This window comes from Lathamus discolor, chromosome 1 (genome assembly GCF_037157495.1).
Source record: "Lathamus discolor isolate bLatDis1 chromosome 1, bLatDis1.hap1, whole genome shotgun sequence".
Classification (NCBI taxonomy): domain Eukaryota; kingdom Metazoa; phylum Chordata; class Aves; order Psittaciformes; family Psittacidae; genus Lathamus; species Lathamus discolor.
Window position 1 is genome coordinate 102,980,157 of NC_088884.1, and position 20,456 is coordinate 103,000,612.

General features: G+C 40.9%; 1 protein-coding gene across 1 annotated transcript in view; it reads right to left on the reverse strand.

Annotated features, from left to right (window-relative positions):
• WDFY3 (WD repeat and FYVE domain containing 3) overlaps positions 1 to 20,456 on the reverse strand; it is a 175,717-nt gene that overhangs the window by 120,701 nt on the left and 34,560 nt on the right. Inside the window, exon 2 of the mRNA XM_065688594.1 lies at positions 14,834 to 14,928. The gene's annotated coding sequence lies outside the window, so the exon portion shown is untranslated. The remainder of the gene's footprint in view (positions 1 to 14,833; positions 14,929 to 20,456) is intronic.

A 20,456-nucleotide genomic window follows, 5' to 3' on the forward strand; every position in this document is an offset into this window, starting at 1 on the left:
GAAGCAGAAAAGTACCCATGTGAAAAGAAATGAAGCAGGCAGAATAAGAACAGCATGAGCATCCTTACTTAAGCCCCTTCATTTTCTTCCAGTGGATGTCAGATGGCTATACATTTTCCTGTGAGCATAAGCAAGGCTGACCCATTTGAGAAGCTCTCATACAAACCCATTCATCAAGTTCTTCACTTTCCTGTTCAATTTATATGGGAATCCTATGAGATGAACCCATGAGATTCTTGAGAAGTTCCAGTTGAGTTAGTGCAAGAGGTAACTTCTACCCTTTAAAATATTTTAAAGAGCTTCCTTCTGTTGGTGGAAGCAGCTGGACAAATGATCATAAATTACATTACATAAAATACCAACAACTTACAAAGCTCAGACAGACACTGTGAGAAAAACATCACACACACACACATAATCATTAACACAAGTTAGGTTATGATAATGTATGGTTAACGCTACCAGAGCTATCAAAACATTTGTGAAGGAAAAACAAGTAGACAGAAGCTGCATGAGGCACACTCATTTTCACAATAGCTATTATAGGCCCAAGCTGTGCATCTAGCTCCAAAAGGGTGTTATTTAAGTAAGCAGCTAGGTAATTATCTGCTTTGTAATTAGTCACAAGTGTTTCTCCAGGCACTATACTGGTATTACATCAGCATCTTAGCAGTGAAACAGGAATGAGTATTATTTCTTTGCGGATTATAAAGGGGTACCAGTGCACACCTCCACTTCAGCTATCTCAGGAAAAAAAAATCTAAGATAACAGGACAAGGGGTAACAGGTTGAAACTTAAACAGGGGAAGTTTAGATTGGCTATAAGGAGGAAATTCTTTCCTGTTAGGGTGGTGAGGCACTGGAATGGGTTGCCCAGGGAGGTTGTGAGTGCTCCATCCCTGGCGGTGTTCAAGGCCAGGTTGGATGAAGCCTTGTGTGGGATGGTTTAGTGTGAGATGTCCCTGCCCATGGCAGGGGGGTTGGAACTAGATGATCTTGAGGTCCTTTCCAACCCTAACTATTCTGTGATTCTGTGATAAGTCTTGTTGCTACAGTGAAATAATGGAAGTCCATCATGATCAGTAAAATCCACACCTGTTATTTCTCTCCACACTACATCTGTTATTTCCTGATTATAAGATTCCCTACCCATGTAATTAATACCAACATTCAAAAGATTATCATCAATATGCACTATTAAAAAGGACATTTTCTGGCCTTCAAAAGAAACAATGAAGAGCTGTTACAGGCTAGATACGCATTCATTTGTCCTTAGAATTGAGCTGGAATAATAAATTCTTTTTGTAGGCAAAAACATCAGCAGGGCAGGAAGTGAGGAACACAGCTACTTCCTCCAGTTCCCCACCACCAAACAAAAAACAGCTACTTACACACAAAGAAACTATGCACAAGGAAGCTGTGTTGTTGGAAAGGAAGCCATCAGCTCTCCCTGATGGACTGAACTAGCACATACTCATTTGGGGAATATTGCCTGATCCCTGTAAAATAGGACCTGGAACAAAATCAGCATGCCAACTCAGTATTAAAAGTGCCTATTCCTGTACTAAATTTTCCTCTTGCTAAAGAGCTAGTCATCTAGTTAAAACAGGAACTGTTCATTGAGAAATCCTCCCAACAGGAAAACACCATCAGCTCCCACTCTAATTTTTGTATTGCAAAGTATTCTTAAGGGAGATGTGCAGGCAAAGATGTGTGGGGCTGCACTATTAGTTCAGGCTCATAGCTCTTCTGTGTGTTCATTTGTTTTTTCCTTTGCACTGAAATATTTTAAAACTTATCTCAAGAAGCCTTATGTTATCACCTGAAATCTTACCCTTCCCTTGTTTAGAAGAATGTAAGTGCAGAGACCAACCTAATGAAATACTGGTTTGTTTCTACAGGGTTAAATACATGCTTACAGATGTGTCTCAGTTGACACAGGTAGTGTCCAAACCAGAGTTTTTTGCTTTAATTCTTCTAAAAAAATTAAAATAAATAAAGAAAAAAAAATCTTGTTATCCTCATTCAGGACATTTTTCCTGTTCTCTGAACTCAAATCAGATGAGTATTTAAAGATGCAATTCCTTTGTTACTTGCAATATTAGAAATGCTACTCTTACATTCAGTCTGACCTTAATAACTTGACATCGATGCAAAAAAAATTCCTAATACTTCAACAAATATGAAGAACGTAAGTAACTGGTTAGTAAGAAAGATACAGATAAAAAACATAGACTATCAGTCTTCTTTCTAGGTCCATTTCCCACAAATTATTCATGATAAAGACACATAAAACCAAGTGCTGATAGACTAGATTTCCTGTGGTTTGTACCCTCTTGAAGGTTAATGTTTTATATTCAGTGAGAAAGAAGGACAACAATTAAATAATAGTGATACTTTTGACCTATGCTGCATAGATGGAGGAAAGCTGTCTCACTGAAGAATAATGATAAAAAGTATTTCCTATTTAGTACTAACTTAAATGAACTTCAGTTAAATCAAGGTTTTGCACTTCATTTTGTTCAAATGAGAAAATAAAGTATTGCTTTTTACTTCTGCATAGAGCCTATTTTTTACTGACTTTCTAGTTTATAACTCATGTCTGTAAGATAATCCTATCGCTGAATTTTCTAATAACCAAAAATCTTATTTTCCAAAATTACTTCCACTACTTTAATACAATATTTCCAAACCACAAGCATTTCTTCCACCACCTCTGCAACAAAGCCTGTAAAACAAACTATTAAATCCTACCACAGCTGAAAACATGTAGTACTTCTCCAAACCACAGTTCAAGTTGCATCAATTTTCTTCGCTTCTATTTCCGTACACAAAAAGCACAGACAACTAAGACCTCAAGTGCAGACCCACCATCCACTATGCCCTTGTGACTGAAGAGCCTACTTCAACTTCATTTTTTAGTGCAATAGCGCAGAACGGTTACCTAGCATGAAGGACTACAGATGCACATGTGCAGGCAAAATATGTGATTTAATCATTTTTCATAGATATTTAGGGATTGTGCTTAAAACTCCTAGCTTTATCAAACAGGAAGGAGCTACAAATCAGTTCTACAAAGAGGAAAAACAAGATATCACATGAGGAAGCAAGCACATGTGCCGCCTTTTCCTACCAGGAACAAAACTGTCCACACAGCATCTAGAATGTGATTTTTGGCTGGATGCTGATAAAAATCCTTCCCACATCTTTATTTAGCACACATTAGGATCTGTCACTAGCACAGATACAATTATCAATACTGCTTTTCTTTAGGGGGGCCTTTAACAAGACTTAAAGACTTCCATTCTTCAACTCAGTAACAAACTGATAATCAAGCTTAAGAATTACAAATGTCCACAAAGCAAACTGCCAGAAAGCTCATACATAGGCTATTTAGACGGACCACCCATATTCATTTAAGATTTCTCCCTTTACATTTTTTATTCTACATCTTTTTCAACTAAAATGAAAAATGAATTCTCATTTCATCTTCAACTACCACACACAAGAACCAAAAGGTAATTCTGCTTTTCTAAGCACTTGAATGGATGCATCCACCACTTGTGTAAAAGTGGCTTTTGAAAAAGGTCAGGGAAATTTCACGAGTAATTTTCACATTTCAGAGGACAAATAGCATGTAACAAATACTGCATAAGAGGTGCAGAAAACCTCATCTTTGTGGTACCTATAACAATACAGACCTATAAGGATATAGGTCTTTCATTTCTTCACAAAACAGGAAACCCCTAAGGCTACCCAAAAATCCACATTTAACTGCTGGGTTCTACACAGCTTCATCTGTGAATTTCAATACGTCTTTAATCACTTCATCTAAGTATAAACACAGATCTGATCTCCAAAAACCAGTTCAGACTTGCTAGCCATGAAGGAAGTCTGAAACTCCATACCTCAAACTGTTTGCTCCCTGGCATCTCCTTAGGTTGGAATAAAACAGAAAAATATAATGCCAGACAAAGGTTTTACATCATTTGTGAAAGGCAAAACATATTGACATTGCAGGGCTGAGGACCAAATGAAACCCTTCAAGTGTAAAAGAGCCTTTCTGGTTTAGGAGATGAGGAATGGTCTCTCCAGAAAAAGAAAAAAAAAAATAAGAAGAAGAATCTTACCATGTTCCATTAACTCTAATCATTGGTTACAGTAAAGATCAAAGTAGTGGCTCTATATAGGTATTATGTTAGAAAGGAGAGGCCTGCATTAGCACGTTCAGGTGGTTGGTTCGTAGACATCCAGGCTCCAAGAAACTATTTGTTCATGCTTGTGCAATCATACCACTGTGACATTTTTTTCCACTCCTTCGACCTGTTCCAGTGTGGTCTCAGGTTGGCAATCCAGCCCTGGCTGCAACAAAGCCAGAACTAGTTCTGGGTATACAACTCCTCTCTCTTTCAAGGAGTGCAAAGGACGCTGTTTACCAGAGAAATGTGGCAACTGAGGGGACAAAAATGTGTGCCATGCAAAAATCCTGACAGGCAGAAGGAAAGTCCAAGTTAGCTGGAGCACAGACACAAAGAGGTAATGACAAAAATAAGAGAAATTTATATCTGCTGACATGTACTTTGGGTAGACTCATTTATAAAAAAACTGCGCCTAGTAAGTTAACAAGTGTCAGACTGAGAGAATAAAAGTTCTGGTTTTCAATGTTCTCAGTTTGCACACATTATAAACAAAGCAGATGGCTTTTGGAAATTCAAATTTATCAGATTAACGTTAATCTGGAGTTTTGTAACTGGACACTCTTGCAGGTGTGAATGAACCCCATTCACACCTGCTAGCTGGCAAAACAACAGAAAAACCAACTCAAATAATCCTGCAAGCAGCTTCAATACTGCCATTATATACTCCACATATTGGAGGAAAGCAAGTACTGAAATAGCTTTCCGAATTTGAACATACCCGGGAAGAATTGAAACATCTCAGAAACATTTGCACCTCAGCAAAAGCATCTGAAATGGAGAAATTGATAGATTATTCAGAATTATAAACTAATCTAGGCAGTGTCAGGAAAAGTTTGCTGAACACTATAAAGATAGGTAACAACTGGTTAAAAATAAATAAATAAAAAGAAAAAACACCAAACCAAACCAGAAGAGGTTATTTGCTTCCTCAATGTTTTTGGAGAGCAAATTCTAATTAACAAGCTCTTGCTATGTTCCATGGCAAAATATCTTCAGCATCTTTGAACGCCACTCTTCTGGTTTGTTTTTGTTTTCAAAAGGCTTGAATAAACCGATTTGCATTAATTGGACAAACAGAATGCCAGTTACAGCCCGGTGGGAATAGAGCAGAACTGAAATTTTACGTTGCCAACCTGAACTGCATGGCAATGACTAAACCATGCCACTCAAAAGAGGAAAAGAAAAGGAAAATGCTGCTAAGAAGGCCCCGAAGAAAAAAGGCGGGGGGAGGGACGGCGGGGCGGGGGGGAGAAGGCAGGGACAAAACAGCAAACAAACAGAAAAGCAACATGATCTGGAGAGATAAGGATGGTGCTTGGCTGACATGCAGATATAACACAAGAAAAAAAACACTGTTCTAGAGGGTGGCTCTTGCAATAGCAGTACACAAGCAAAGTAAAAACCCCTTCCTATTAAAGTTACTGTACCAGAATCAAGAATGAAAACAACCAGCCGTTATTAGGCACGGGGAAGAGTGCTTTGGTCTGTTGGCCTTTGCAAGTCATGAGCTTTGCAGGAGTGAAGATGGAGAAATAAACCTGTGAACCTGGAACAGGCTGCCAGACCTAAGGACTAAGGCCACACATCAAACACAGTAGTAATAACAACAGAGAGTCTAAGCACAGCTCTGACATTCACCTAAAAAAGCCACTAGGTCTTCATTAAATGGAACGTGGTATTACACAACGTAGGTCCCCGTTTGTGGTGGCGGTATCGGTTCTTCTTCTGAACAGCAATCTAAAGCATGAACTTCCTCCAGTCATGTAACCCAGCCATTTATATACCCAAAAGAGTAACTACTTTTCTGCCTTTAAGAAATTTACATATGAAAGAGCACTGAGTAGAAGACCATTACCTCTGAAATCTGTCTCCATAGAGCTGCCCTTGTTTCTAACAACCTGGATAAGAAAAAACAACAAAACGATCCTACCAGCAAAGCTTGTCTGATGTAATAAAATCCCCCTCTCTGCTACCATCGAGTCTGAAAGAGTGCAACAGAAACAGCAGTGCATCAGCATTAAAATTAGCATTAAACCCTGGGCACAAATGCCTGTTTATTTCTGAAGCAATAGGAAGTAAATGACGGTGAATGACCATATAATCTTAAATTACATGTTCTTAGCGTTCCTAAGTGCAGAACAAAACGAAACAGCCCAAGACCTTATAATTAGCAATTCAGACTATAGATGTATGGAAAAGCAATAGAAACGTTTGCATACACATCACCACTGTGTTTTAGATAATAACAGATTTCTTCCAACTAATGCATTATTCCACTGTGGGTTTGCACCCAACAAGAAGCTGCTGAACTTGACCATTCCCTACACATACTCAGGCAAAGGCCCCCCAATAAACACCATGGGGAAACTGGGCACGGTGGACAACAGCGTTTAATGGACTGACTTGAACTGACTTTTCTTAGAAGGGCTCCCCTACATTGAAACTAGTATGGTCTAAAGACATCCACTGAGCTCCAAGCTCCCCTGGAATCAAGTCCTGCACACCATACAGCACAGAATTATAGAATTGCTTAGGTTGGAAAATATATTTCAGATCTTAGAGTCCAATCATAAACCCAGCACTGCCAAGTCCACCATTAAACCATGTCCCCAAGTGCCACACCTACACATCTTTTAAATACCTCCAGGGATGGTGACTCCATCACCTCTATGAGCAGCCTGTTCCTATATTTACAACCCTTTCAGAGAAAAGATTTTTCTTAATATCCAGTCTAAACCTCCTGGCGCAACTTGAGGCCATTTCCTCTTGTCCTATCATTTGTTACTTCGGAGAAAAGACCAACATACATCTTGCTACAACCTCCTTTCAGGTAGTTGTAGAGAGCAATAAGGTTTCTGCTGAGCCTTACTTTCTCCAGGCTAAAAATTCCCAGTTCCCTCAGCTGCTCCTCACAAGACTTCTGCTCTTACTTCACTAGACACACTGCCACTGGGAAAATCAGTAAAGATTCCTATGTTTTATGTAATTAAGCAAATATTGCAATGATGGGGGAAAGGCACTGTCTTTCCTCCTAACTTTCTCTCTCTTCTGCTCCTCTTCATCTGTCCCCTCTCTGTTGGGTGGCAGGAGACCCTTTGAGGATGATGGTCACAAACTGCAGATAGAAGCAACTCAACCCTTTTCATTATTCAGTCTTTAAACACCACACTGTACCGCGAGGACTTCAGGCAGAACTAGACTTCACCTTAGGCTCCCAGCCCTGCTTTTGGAAACAGCCTTCCCTAATTGTACATGGAGACACTTCTGAGGAGCCTTTCATGGAATGAAGAGTAAAGACAAAATAGCTGACTGTGAATCCTTCCTTACAGGAAACAGCTCCAGGTCCCCAGTAACATGCAAGAGACTGCTGCTCCCCGATGACTGAGTAGTGTCTGTTCCACTCCTGCTTGGCAATAATGCCAAAATGAAAGTTATATTTCATAGTGAATGCTTTCTTGACAGAAATCTATGTAGTAAACTGCAAGATTAAATAGGGCAGCTAGAAATCAGCAAAAAGTGATCTCTTATTCAAAATAAAAAAAATGAAGCCTAGAGCACTCAGAGACAGCGAAGTTACTATTTTAATATGATGGGTTCTTCTCCAACTTTGTTACATTTCCAAGAACACTGTCTAATGTAAGTTGACTACAAGCTGGCTTCACAGCAGAACTTCCACACTTGAGAACAGGCTTGGATTAGCTCTATTTTGAAAACTATGCACATGACAAACTAAAATAAATTATTTTCCTCCTTAGGTGGAATGACAAATGTAATTACCTGTTATTCACTTATTTCTGTACAGCCAACATCCTAAACACAGAAAATTATGCACAGTAACATTACTTACATTATTCAACATACCACTGTATTTTGATTATATCTCAGCTTGTAGTTTAGGTCAGTTTCTCTTTACAACAGCAAATACAACTACTGAAGAGTCTGATGACAAAAAGTACACCTTCACAGAAGCTAGTCATGTAATTAAATGTTAGTCTAGAAAGAGTAACAGAAAGAACTATAAATGTTAGTCTAGAAAGAAATACAAGTAGCTTGTATTCATTTAGGTCTCATCCTACCTTGAATTCTTGAAGTTCAGTACAAGCATCTTGGCTTTCAAATCCTCTCCTTGTAAGATGTCACTAATAGGAGACGGCAAGCTCCTCTGCCTACAAGCCACTGCCAGCCCATCATTAGTAAACATCCTTCCAGCAGTCAGGCGGACCTCCCGAGATTCGCACTGCCATCCTCCGTGCCAGCGGTACCAGCACCCGGGATGGTTTGATTGTGGAGCACAGCTGGTCCCTCCCAGAGAGCTCCGGGATGTGGGAAGGGGAGGAACTGCAAAGCTGAAGGGAAAGGATTCCTCCTCCTGCCTTACAATGCCCAGGCCACAGTAACCGATACAGCTTCTTTACAAAAACAGATCAAATTCACGGAAGCAGCAGAACAAGACAAAAAAAAGTATGCTCAACCCAGAAAACATCTGGTCTGCAACCAGGCACTGCAGTCACTGTGAAAGAGAATGGTGTATCACAGCTTACAAATGTATTTGTAAGATGACGTTTTTCCTGCTTTTCTCATCTCATAGAAAAGTAAATGTTTAAATTTTAGTTACAATAGAACTAATTATTCTGGAAAATAAAAGGAATACAAGAGACACTTCTTACCAGAATTTAGATCAAATGCAACGTGGGTTTTCTTGACTTTGGATTTCTGCTTTTTTTTCCTCCTTTTTTTTTTCTTTAACAAAGTTTGCTCTTCTAGCTTACAATGGTATTTTCGCACACAGCACCATACAGTCTAGAATAGCTGATTCAGACCAACACTGCCAAGTGTTTTGTTTCATTTTACCAACAATAACAACTACTACTATTCAGAAGTGGTAGGATTTCCCAAGGACATCCATTATCAGTAACTGTGGTTAGCTGCATGTTATGTCTCACCACTATACTAGCCTCTTTCTACAAGAATAACCAAAGGTACATAAAATAAATTGGGATTGAAGCTGCAGCTCTCTGAAAAAACTTCTCCCAGTGCCACAGAAAGATGCTCAAATGGCTACAGTGGTCACTGATTTTTAACTAAATATATCCCAGAAAAAAGCCCAAATATCCACATAGTAAAAGCACAACTACCGAATCAGAGTTTATTCCCATTCTGCCCTTGGATTCATCTGCACATACAGACAATACATACACACACTAAAGAAATATCCTTCCTTGCTGGAGGAAAACCCAACACCAACACCAAGCAAAAAAAAAAAAAAAAACCCAAGCCAGTAACTGCATATCAAATGTGCTGCAATGTCATTTACAGCTACAGAAATTACTTCCTAGTTATTTATTACAAGTCTTGGCTTCTGCAGTGTATCTGTGAAAGTGCATAGACTCAGTTGGAGATCCTGCACAGTGCTTGGACATTTCTAGATGCCAAGGACCTGGGGACAGAACTGATTGTCCACAACTGAGAAGGCATAACTTTCAACTCTTATCACTTTTCTCTAGTTTTGTGTCCCTTTTAAGCTTTGACAGTAAGCAGTGCACAGAATGAGTATAACTACACTTTTTAATTTTTAAGACAAAGAGGGTGCAATAAACAAAGTGAAAGCCAGCAATGTGTTTACAAAAATACATACAAAAATTGGGCAAATAAAGCTCAATGCTAGGTTTTAATTACAACAATAGTACCTTAGCAAAGGCTTCTTCTCTTATACATCCATCTATTCCTTTATATTTTTACCATATATTCCTTTCCTTAATTTGATTTACTTCTCTGTCAGGATTTGCAGATGTTTCCTCAAGTACACATCAACTTGTTTGATAATAGCTGTTATTTGAACAAAGAAAGGATGATCTAAAAGCTGACTAATTTACACAGAGCTCAGAGGGGTAGCAATATTAAGGTACATGAAGTAAAGGGATTTCATTCAAGCAAGCGCTGTTATATGTTACACAAAATGCACAAAAACAGACACACATTTGCACAACCCATTTGGATAACAACAGCCTTTAGCACAAGAGTGTATCATACTGAAAAGTGACCACACAGTCACAGTGCCAACTTCACTCTTGCTACCGAGTTCAAGAGACTGCATCGTTCGAAAGAGTGACCAGTTCAACTCTTAAATTGCACAGAGCAACAAAATTTATTGGCAAAGATGCACTTTGGTGTCAGGTACAGGGCCTTTCACAGTAGCTGTACATTCCTTACTAGAGGGAATATTTGTGCAAGGCCTCCATATTAGAGGACTAAATAGAAGACATAGTAAGATATCAATCTCTACTTTAAGAAAAAGTTTTATCATCCTGAACCATGAAACAAAGCAGAGTAGTAGCCTCTTGCTAGTACTTCTCTCATGCGGGTATTACAGGGGTGACTTTTTTGTCCTTTTTTAAGGTCACTTTTTAGCAATACTGAAGCACAAGCAGTGTTTCTAACAAACTCTTGCTGCAGTACAGCCAGATGGCAGCTCACTTCTCCATTTCTGCACTTACAGAAATCGCTGCACATCAGCTTCATCTTCCAGCACTTTGAACTGTTATTCCTGCATCCACAGGAACATGGCTCTGAAATTTCTCCCAGGCAGTTTTTCAAAGCTATAATGAAACAACAGAAAGCTCCAAAACTAGGTTTTACTGTGCCTCCAGTTTGTTAGAATTCATGGGACCTAGAGTCTTTCCAAGAGACTGCCTACAGCTTGCCTTTCACAGGCTATCACTTATCAGTAACAGTTCTTCCAGTACCCTCTATCTGAGACATAAGATGGTGCACAAAACATTCAAAACATTCTTGCTATTCAAATTACACCACAGGTGCACCAGGTCTCTGCTGCTGAGCTGTATCTATTAGCAACGTAATTTGTATATTTGCTACAAAAACATTTGCTAGGATACCAAAGAGTGACAGCCATACTCGAAGAAATCAGGAAAACAGCAGTAAGGATTACAGACCCAGAGAGCAGCATCTCCACAGAATTAACCTGAACAGAAATATTATTTTCCCTTTTTACATTTCATATCCATAAGAGACTATGGCATCACCAGTAGACAGGAACACGTCAAAAGGTGTTCCAAGCGCTATCCTACCACCAGCAATAATTATTGACTCAGAGTGAAATATTAGTGCTTACTTCTAAAGGAACCATCACATTAATCTTTCATGATAACCTGACAACTATGGGAAGCGCATTGTGTATGCAAAAGCACAGCACGCAAACATCCCTTTCTATCACAGGGAGCTTAAAACAAAGTAGTATGTCAGACTTCTATAGCATCATCCCAGGTGATGATTATTTCCACATTTCATATCTTATGCTACAAAATTTCTTAAAAAATATGGCCCCTCCTCCATAGTCATAAATTTTCTTTCTGTGGCAAGCTACATAAACAAACATTAGGGCAAATCCTGCACGGAAAAAGGCTTGAGGTGCTATGGGAAAGCACTGGTAACCACTCCAGCAACCTAGCAAAAAAAGACACAAAAGTTATTTTTCCCTCATGTATGTCTTCAGCAAGCCAAACAATAATCCACATCATGAACACCTGAAGCACTGCTTCCCCTCGCTCATCCCTCCTTCCTGAACCTTGAACAGCCACTCAGACAGCAGCATATGTGCACACAGAAATGCAAAAACAGAAGAGAGGCCGCAGGAGCAGCCTGCTTTCAGAGTTCAGAGAAGCTGCTTTAGCTGCATTACAGAGATAAAACAGAGGGAGGCACCCCTGGTGCTAGGTGCCTAGCTGAATCTATTATGCCACCAGTGGAGAGGCGGAGAGGCGGCACTTGCCAGATGCCTGCAAGAGCAGCTGCCTATTCCACAGAGCCTAACCTTCTTCTCCCCTCCAGCACAAGACATATATCCTGGGACTTTCCAAGAGTGGTGCTTACCTTGCAAACGTTTATCTCAGTGGTGACCCAAGATCTCAAATCCAGATACATTATTTTTTAAGGGTAACAACCACTTCCATTCAAGTACTAGGTTTCAGTGCTGTAATTTTACTAAAGGATAGAAAAGTACCACAAACAAAAGAGAGTATTGGAAGAGGCCATCCAACTCGACAATCTCAACATACTTAGGATATACACACTCAACTACTGTGGTATAACAAATAAACATTGGGTGAGTCAGCTCGAATGAACACACACACAGACACTTAGCTTATCCCAATTACAAAGTCAAACACCTTAATATAAACCCCTTGTGGTGCACATACTGTCTACTCCCAAACTGACATCACCTACACATTTTGAAGGTAGACTCTACTCCACCATCCAAACCACAGATGCTGTTATTGACAAATCCGGGCACAGTAAGCTAGTAAAGAAGCTCCATAAACGCCTTTCCAAGTGATCCTGAATCCCTGTTAACTGCTCCACCAAGCCATTTTAATAAATTTCACTCCTGCAGCAAGTGATTTAAGTAAGATCCCATTAAAAAATATATATATATCACTACATGTATTACATTCAAAAGAACATCCTTCACAACTTTATATGCTTCAAGTTGTATCACTTCAATCCCCTCACCTTATGCAATAATCCAATTCATCTGTCAAGGAAACAAACTAATCAGCTTGACATAATTTTTTCCCTGGAAAATTCATGTTGGTTGGCTGCCTTCCCTTATCTCATTATCTTCTGTGTGTTTATAAACTGAATCACTCCTTTCACTGTTATCCATGTAGCTGGAGGTAAGTCATGCCACAGCTGGAGAAAAAAATTATCGTGGCCCCATGGGACAGCCCAACCAAATCAAACATAGCAAGCTCACATCTGAAAGGTATATAACCACAGCAGCACTAAACCCAAGCTAGTAAGCTCTGCCAGTTCTTGCATGCCCTCAGAACTGGAAGAACAGGATGCACAGAGTGCCAAGGAAGTATTTCCTACGGAAATATCTGAACAGCAGGTCATGATACTAATAAGGCAGTCTTCACAGATTCACAAAACAGTCTGCATTCAACAGTCTGCTTGAAACTAACCACTTGTACACTAAGTCAAGAGGGAGACTAACAAGAGAGGAGACTATCCTTTCATCTTTTTTATTCTCCATAAAGCAGAATATATACATATAAAGAAAAACCCCACCACACTAAACACAATATGTTGAAGGGAACAAGGTGTTGTCTATTTGAGGAGGATGGGGGAGAGAAAGAATATTTCTGCCAGAGCCTCTTGTGGACAATTTTTTTCTTTTTTTTTTCCCATTAATGAATAAAACATTGGAGACTAAAGAAGCAGCACAGAGCTACAATGAAAGCACTGATGTTGGAATGCAGATTTCGCATGGAAGGATACGCTTTGGGGAGACTTTGTCTTTCTGTGTGCTTTTGTTAAATTAAAAATGATACCTCCCCTTGAAGATTTTACAACTCTCAGTTTTATATCTGATAAGATAAAGATGGCGAGAAAATATTAATAACTAAAGCTCTCCATAAGAAATGGCATCACTTACATGAAGAGTTGTTAAGCTCTACACAATTCAGAGAGCAATGCCCACTAGCATTGCCTTGTACTAATGGGTCTTTTCCCACTGGATCACCTCTTCACTTTCTCTGTCTGTGATGTCCTGCAGCACTTTTTCCACTGTGTTTCTTTTTCCCCCCTTTTTGCTCTAAAAAAGTCTATATGTTAGAAGGTATCATAGCAAAGCTTGGACATTACTCTTTCGTAGCCACACCACACATATCTATGCTTTTAAAGTAATCTACCACCGATTAAATATTCTTTACAGTAAGCAGACAGGTTTTAGATTAACTCAACTGCCCCTATGGAAATTCTCTTCTTTGCTTAAGAGCACTTCAACATTCCTACCTCTTCCTCTCCCCCAACCCCTTCATATCAAATTTTACTTGCTACATGCATTTTTCATCAGTGAAATAAAGCACTACTGAATTTGATAATTATAAAAGTTTTTTTTACTTCATCGGTTAAGAACTCCACTGGGTGACAAATCCACTTAATCCTCTTTAGGATTTTTTACTAAAAATGTGAAAGTCAACTAGATTGAATATTCTACTTGCAAGAGGCTTCCCCTTGCAGGCCATAATATTTGTAGCAGGACTATAAAGCTGTGGCAGAAAAACACAGCAAGCAGTGTACCCAGACTGTACATAATCCAAAGAAACTAGGGGATAAAACCAAAATACAAGTCACTCGAGGCAAAAGTACAGATAACATCACCTTTGTGCAAACGGACTTCTACTCGCCTGTCATTCTACTGAAGAGGAGGGGTATTCTACTCTCAAAGTAAAAATGAGAGACTTGTAAAAACTCAAAAAATAATCATGTATTATGATCTCATGTATTATGATCAGTCTCACCTTTTTCTTTTTTTAAGTTATCAATTAAAACCTCCAAGCTTAATGCAGCTTGACTGTGAGCATGAATCACAACACGCAGCTTTCTGTGACCACCCAGGTATGTATTTCTACAGCATCTACACGGATAAGCAAGACCCGAGATTTTGTTTGGGTAGAGCAATTTGAAACTGAATGTGCTCTGGCAGTGCCTGAATTAACTCTCTTTCTATGACAAGCAAATGAACTGCTTTACACAGAATTTATTGAAGAGTGTGCCAATTACATTTCAAAAGGCAATTTCTACAAAAGCTCTTAAGCATCCACATCACCAACCTCTACAGCATTCCTGGGATCAGGGCAAACAGCTTCAAGAGAATAGGGCCCATTCCTTTCCGAGGTTTCTCTTCAACACCAAAGTTGTTCTTTCACTAAGTAAAGGAAAAGGGAAAAATATTAGAATATAAATGTGACAATAAAATCAGAGCTTTGCCATTTTGAAATACAAGAGAGTCACTCATATGAAAACTGGACTTTCACGAACCTAAGAAATCTTTTAAATAGCTCCTGGAAAAGCTGTAGCAAACTGGAAATTGACATTAGAAATAGAAGTCATCTTTCCAATTAAATGATACTTACTGAGAGCACAGAAACTGCTAAAAGAGTTTCTATAAAGTGCAAGCCCAGTAATTAATGCACTGACAGCTTGTGATCAGCAAGAGCACCCCTCCAAGAAACTAGGTGATTTCTCATCATTAAAGCAGAGGAATAAGAACTGCACTGACCCTAATGCAGCTTAGCAACTGTGAAGCTACTGAATACACCTAGCTTTCTCCTGGCCTACCCCCTAGGGTTTTTGGGGTTTTTTTGCTTTTTTCTTCAGAGTTATAAAATGCTGATCTTAGAATTTGCAAGTGGGCACACACAAGCCAACAAGGGGCACTGAGTCTAAGCTCACTTCAGCACAACTCCATGAATCCATCACAAGGTTCTCCAGCTAACCCAAGGGAGATGGCAGAGGTAACAGGACCAGCAGTGTTGAACCTGGCAAACAACTAGGTACCTTGGTGAAATGCTGCACCTTGGTTAATTAGCCATGAGACAGCACCATGTTATTTTACTCCTGATTCCCAGTCAGTCGCATTCAGCACAAGTAGTTCAGGTGTTTCTACATTATGGTGCACTACACAGTAGAGGCATGCCTAAAGCAATTGGGAAAACTTTACAATACAATTCACATTGCTTGTTGGTTTATTTTGTACATCAAAGGAGCCAAGAAGATTTTGGGGGGGGGGGGGGGAGGGGGGTAGGTGTGAAATCAGCAGAGGTCAAAAAAAGGAGCACAGTTTCAGGTTCCTGGAAACGGCTTTGACAGAGAGATGGCATTAACGCCACAAACTTCCTCAGAGAGATGTTGCAGCACTTAGTAACAATATACCATTTTGGCATAAGGTTGTATGCACTACAAAGTAACTTGCTGGCAAGTGCAGGAGTTCAGTGTTAACAGCTAAAGCTAAAGTTTGCTTCTAACTCCACCCATTATTACCATAAAACCCTCTGCTACTCCTAGGACAGGGAAGGTAAGTCAATTAACTACACCATTTGGGACTCCTGGAGTTTTTAAACTGTGTTCATTTTGTTGTCAAGACTAAGGGCCCTTGCCTGTTGAGTGAAGCCTGCTTTTAGAAGAAATACTTCTACTTTAATCTAGGAAATTGATAAAAGCATCTGAGCAACAAACTAGGAAAATACATCAACACCTCCCACTACACAGGATGATGAGCTAGTGAGTTTGATTTCCAGAGGGATCCATCCATTCAGGCACTTCATGCTCTCACTCCACTAGCATTCTCAACAGCACCTTTGCTGCTACAACTCACTTACCTCTCCTACCCACAGGCATCCACTTACAATTACTTTCTCAGGAGATCAGCTGCAGCAACCCACCTGCAGTGGTTACTATAACTAAAATACACTAGACAAACTCAGACCAGCAGATATTCCAGAATGCCACCTCATGCGTGTCGCTACATCCATGCCCATGATGGATGCAGTACCTTAGATACTTCCTTGCCACTGCAAAGTCCAGGTTCATACTAGGCCTATGCAGCATATTGCAGGCCCATGCTGCCATGGAGAATCGTCAAGCCCAGAGAATCACAGAATCACAGAATCACAGAATCCCAAGGGTTGGAAGGGACCTCAAAAGATCATCTAGTCCAACCCCCCTGCAAGAGCAGGGTAACCTACAGTACATCACACAGGAACTTGTCCAGGCGGGCCTTGAATATCTCCAGTGTAGGAGACTCCACAACCCCCCTGGGCAACCTGTTCCAGTGCTCTGTCACTCTTACAGTAAAGAAGTTCTTCCTGATGTTAATGTGGAACTTCCTATGTTCCAGCTTACACCCATTGCCCCTTGTCCTATCACTGGATATCACTGAAAAAAGCCTAGCTCCATCATCCTGACACCTACCCTTCACATATTTGTAAACATTGATGAGGTCACCCCTCAGTCTCCTCCAAGCTAAAGAGACCCAGCTCCCTCAGCCTCTCCTCATAAGGGAGATGTTCCACCCCCTTAATCATCACCCTACAGTATCCTCGCCTTATTCAACATGACGTGCCTGTGAAAAGCCTTTATCCTCTGCTTCTAGCCATCTCATCTCCCCTCACTTTCACCTTATTGTCTTGCAATTGTCCATGGGGAAAAATAAATGCTGAAAACAAAACCCTTCCTCTTCCTGCTTGAGGAAAAGATTTAAGTTTTGCAAACAATCAAGACTCAAATTTACCTTTTCTAGGAGATTTCTCAGGGCATTCACATTCTCTCCATATAAACTAGGTTGCTGATCCTCCATTAGGGACAGTGTACCTCCTGGTGGCACACAGGCACATAAAGACTCTCCATGGCTGCGCTGCCTACATCCCTACTCATCTCTGTCCACTAAAAGGATGCAGAAGGGAATGTCAGTTCACCCTCAGATTGCACCTTTCCAGATACGCAGTGAGAAGACATGCAGCACCTTGCTCTTTTGCCAATGCCTTTCCCATTTGCAGAACCCACACTATCCAGAGGCTGCTGAAACCAATAACGGAAAAGAGGCACAGCAAAAAACCAACCTACCCATTTCATTAGGTGCCTTTTCATGACTATTTCAAAAGTACATCAAGTATCAATGACCTCATGAGAAACTAAATGACAAGTAACAAATACAAAGAGTTGCCATGTTTCCACTTGCTGTGCAGAACAAATACCTTCCCAATTTCTCATCCATCTGCACTGATGTACAGAGGCAGTATGTGATTCAGCAGACACCAGCACAACTGAGAAGCCACACTTCTGGCTCCCAGCTCTGAGTCACTTCGTTTCATGACCCACTGCTGAACTCTGGCTGCAGCCACATCTATTATTTTCCAGAAACCAAGTGTCATGCAGAAAACAAGTTTCAGTCACCAAAACCACCCCTGCCCATGGCTTACCTAAAGCTCCCAGCTGCACTGAAGGGCTTACTTTGTTTCAAAGAGTTAGAACGTATCATTTGCAACTATTTTTTCAAAACATAATATCAGGATGGCCAACTTGAGCGTGACCAATAAAACCATCAGTGACAGTTCACGGTAGTTACTATCAAGTTTAAAAGACATTTTCTTTTCCAGACAAGTCCCAGTCTACAGGCATTTCTTGAAGAGTTTCCTGTAATAATTCCATAAGATTAAAAATTATTTTCCCATCAGATGAATAAAAGCTTTTTTTTTAACTGCTAAATATACTGGGTCAGATTATAATAAAAGCATTTTTTTTTTATTACAACCATATTTTTGCAAAGATAAACTTGGACTACTGCTTATCCAAACATTCTTCTTCAGAACTGATAAGTTTATATCAATTTTTAATAATATGTATTACAGAATCACAGAATCCCAAGGGTTGGAAGGGACCTCAAAAGATCATCTAGTCCAACCCCCCTGCAAGAGCAGGGTAACCTACAGTACATCACACAGGAACTTGTCCAGGCGGGCCTTGAATATCTCCAGTGTAGGAGACTCCACAACCCCCCTGGGCAACCTGTTCCAGTGCTCTGTCACTCTTACAGTAAAGAAGTTCTTCCTGATGTTAACGTGGAACTTCCTATGTTCCAGTTTACACCCATTGCCCCTTGTCCTATCACTGGATATCACTGAAAAAAGCCTAGCTCCATCATCCTGACACCTACCCTTTACATATTTGTAAACATTGATGAGGTCACCCCTCAGTCTCCTCTTTTGCAAGCTAAAGAGACCCAGCTCCCTCAGCCTCTCCTCATAAGGGAGATGTTCCACTCCCTTAATCATCTTTGTGGCTCTGCGCTGGACTCCTTCAAGCAATTCCCTGTCCTTCTTGAACAGAGGGGCCCAGAACTGGACGCAATATTCCAGATGCGGCCTCACCAAGGCTGAGTAGAGGGGGAGGAGAACCTCTCTTGACCTACTAACCACACCCTTTCTAATGCACCCTAAGATGCCATTTGCCTTCTTGGCCACAAGAGCACATTGCTGGCTCATGGTCATCCTCCTATCCACCAGGACCCCCAGGTCCCTTTCCCCTTCACTACTTTCCAGCAGGTCACCCCCCAACCTGTACTGGTACATGGGGTTGTTCTTCCCCAGATGCAAGACTCTACACTTGCCCTTATTAAATTTCATCAAGTTTCTCCCCGCCCAACTCTCCAGCCTGTCCAGGTCTCGCTGAATGGCAGCACAGTCCTCTGGTGTGTCAGCCACTCCTCCCAGTTTTGTGTCATCAGCAAACTTGCTGAGGGTGCACTCAGTTCCCTCATCCAGGTCATTGATGAAAATATTAAACAGCACCGGTCCCAGCACCGACCCCTGAGGGACTCCACTAGTCACAGACCTCCAGCTAGAATCTGCGCCATTGACCACAACTCTCTGCCTTCTTCCTCTCAACCAGTTCTCGATCCACCTCACTACTTGATCGTCAAGCCCACACTTCCTTAGCTTATCTGTGAGGATGCTGTGGGAGACAGTATCAAATGCCTTACTGAAATCAAGAAAAACTACATCTACCGCTCTACCATCATCCCTCCACCTAGTCACTTCCTCATAGAAGGCTATAAGGTTGGTCATACATGACTTCCCCCTCATAAAACCATGTTGGCTGTTCTTAATGACCCCCTCATCCTTGATATGCCTAGTGATGGAGTCAAGAATAAGTTGTTCCATCATCTTTGCAGGGATGGAGGTAAGGCTGACCGGTCTATAATTACCCGGGTCCTCCTTCTTGCCCTTCTTATAGATTGGTGTGACCTTTGCCATCCGCCAATCCTCAGGCACCTCGCCCGTTTCCCACGACTTACCAAAGATGATGGAAAGTGGCCTAGCAATGACCTCCGCCAGCTCCCTCAGCACCCGTGGGTGCATTCCATCCGGACCCATCGATTTACAGATGTCCAGTTTGCATAGCTGATCCCTAACCCAATCCTCATCTACCAAAGGAAACTCCTCCTTTGTCCTGACTCCTTCTGGGGCTATAGAAATCCGGGGCCCTCGGCGAGAGTCTGCAGGAGTAAAGACAGAGGCAAAGAAGGCATTCAGCACCTCTGCCTTCTTTATATCCTCTGTCTCCAGGGTACCCACTTCGTTCAGCAGTGGGCCTATATTGCCTCTTGTTTTAGTTTTATTTGCTATGTATTTGAAGAAGCCCTTTCTATTGTCTTTAACCCGACTAGCAAGATTGAGTTCCAAGGAGGCCTTAGCTGTCCTAATTGCCTCCCTACATCCTCTAACAACTGTCCTATATTCCTCCCAAGCGGCCAGCCCCTCCTTCCATAATCCATAGATTCTCCTTTTCCACTTGAGTTTGCCCAGCAGCTCCTTGTTTAACCACGCCGGTCTCCTAGATCCCTTACTTGACTTCCTACTCATTGGGACGCTCCGATCCTGAGCTTGGAAGAAGCGG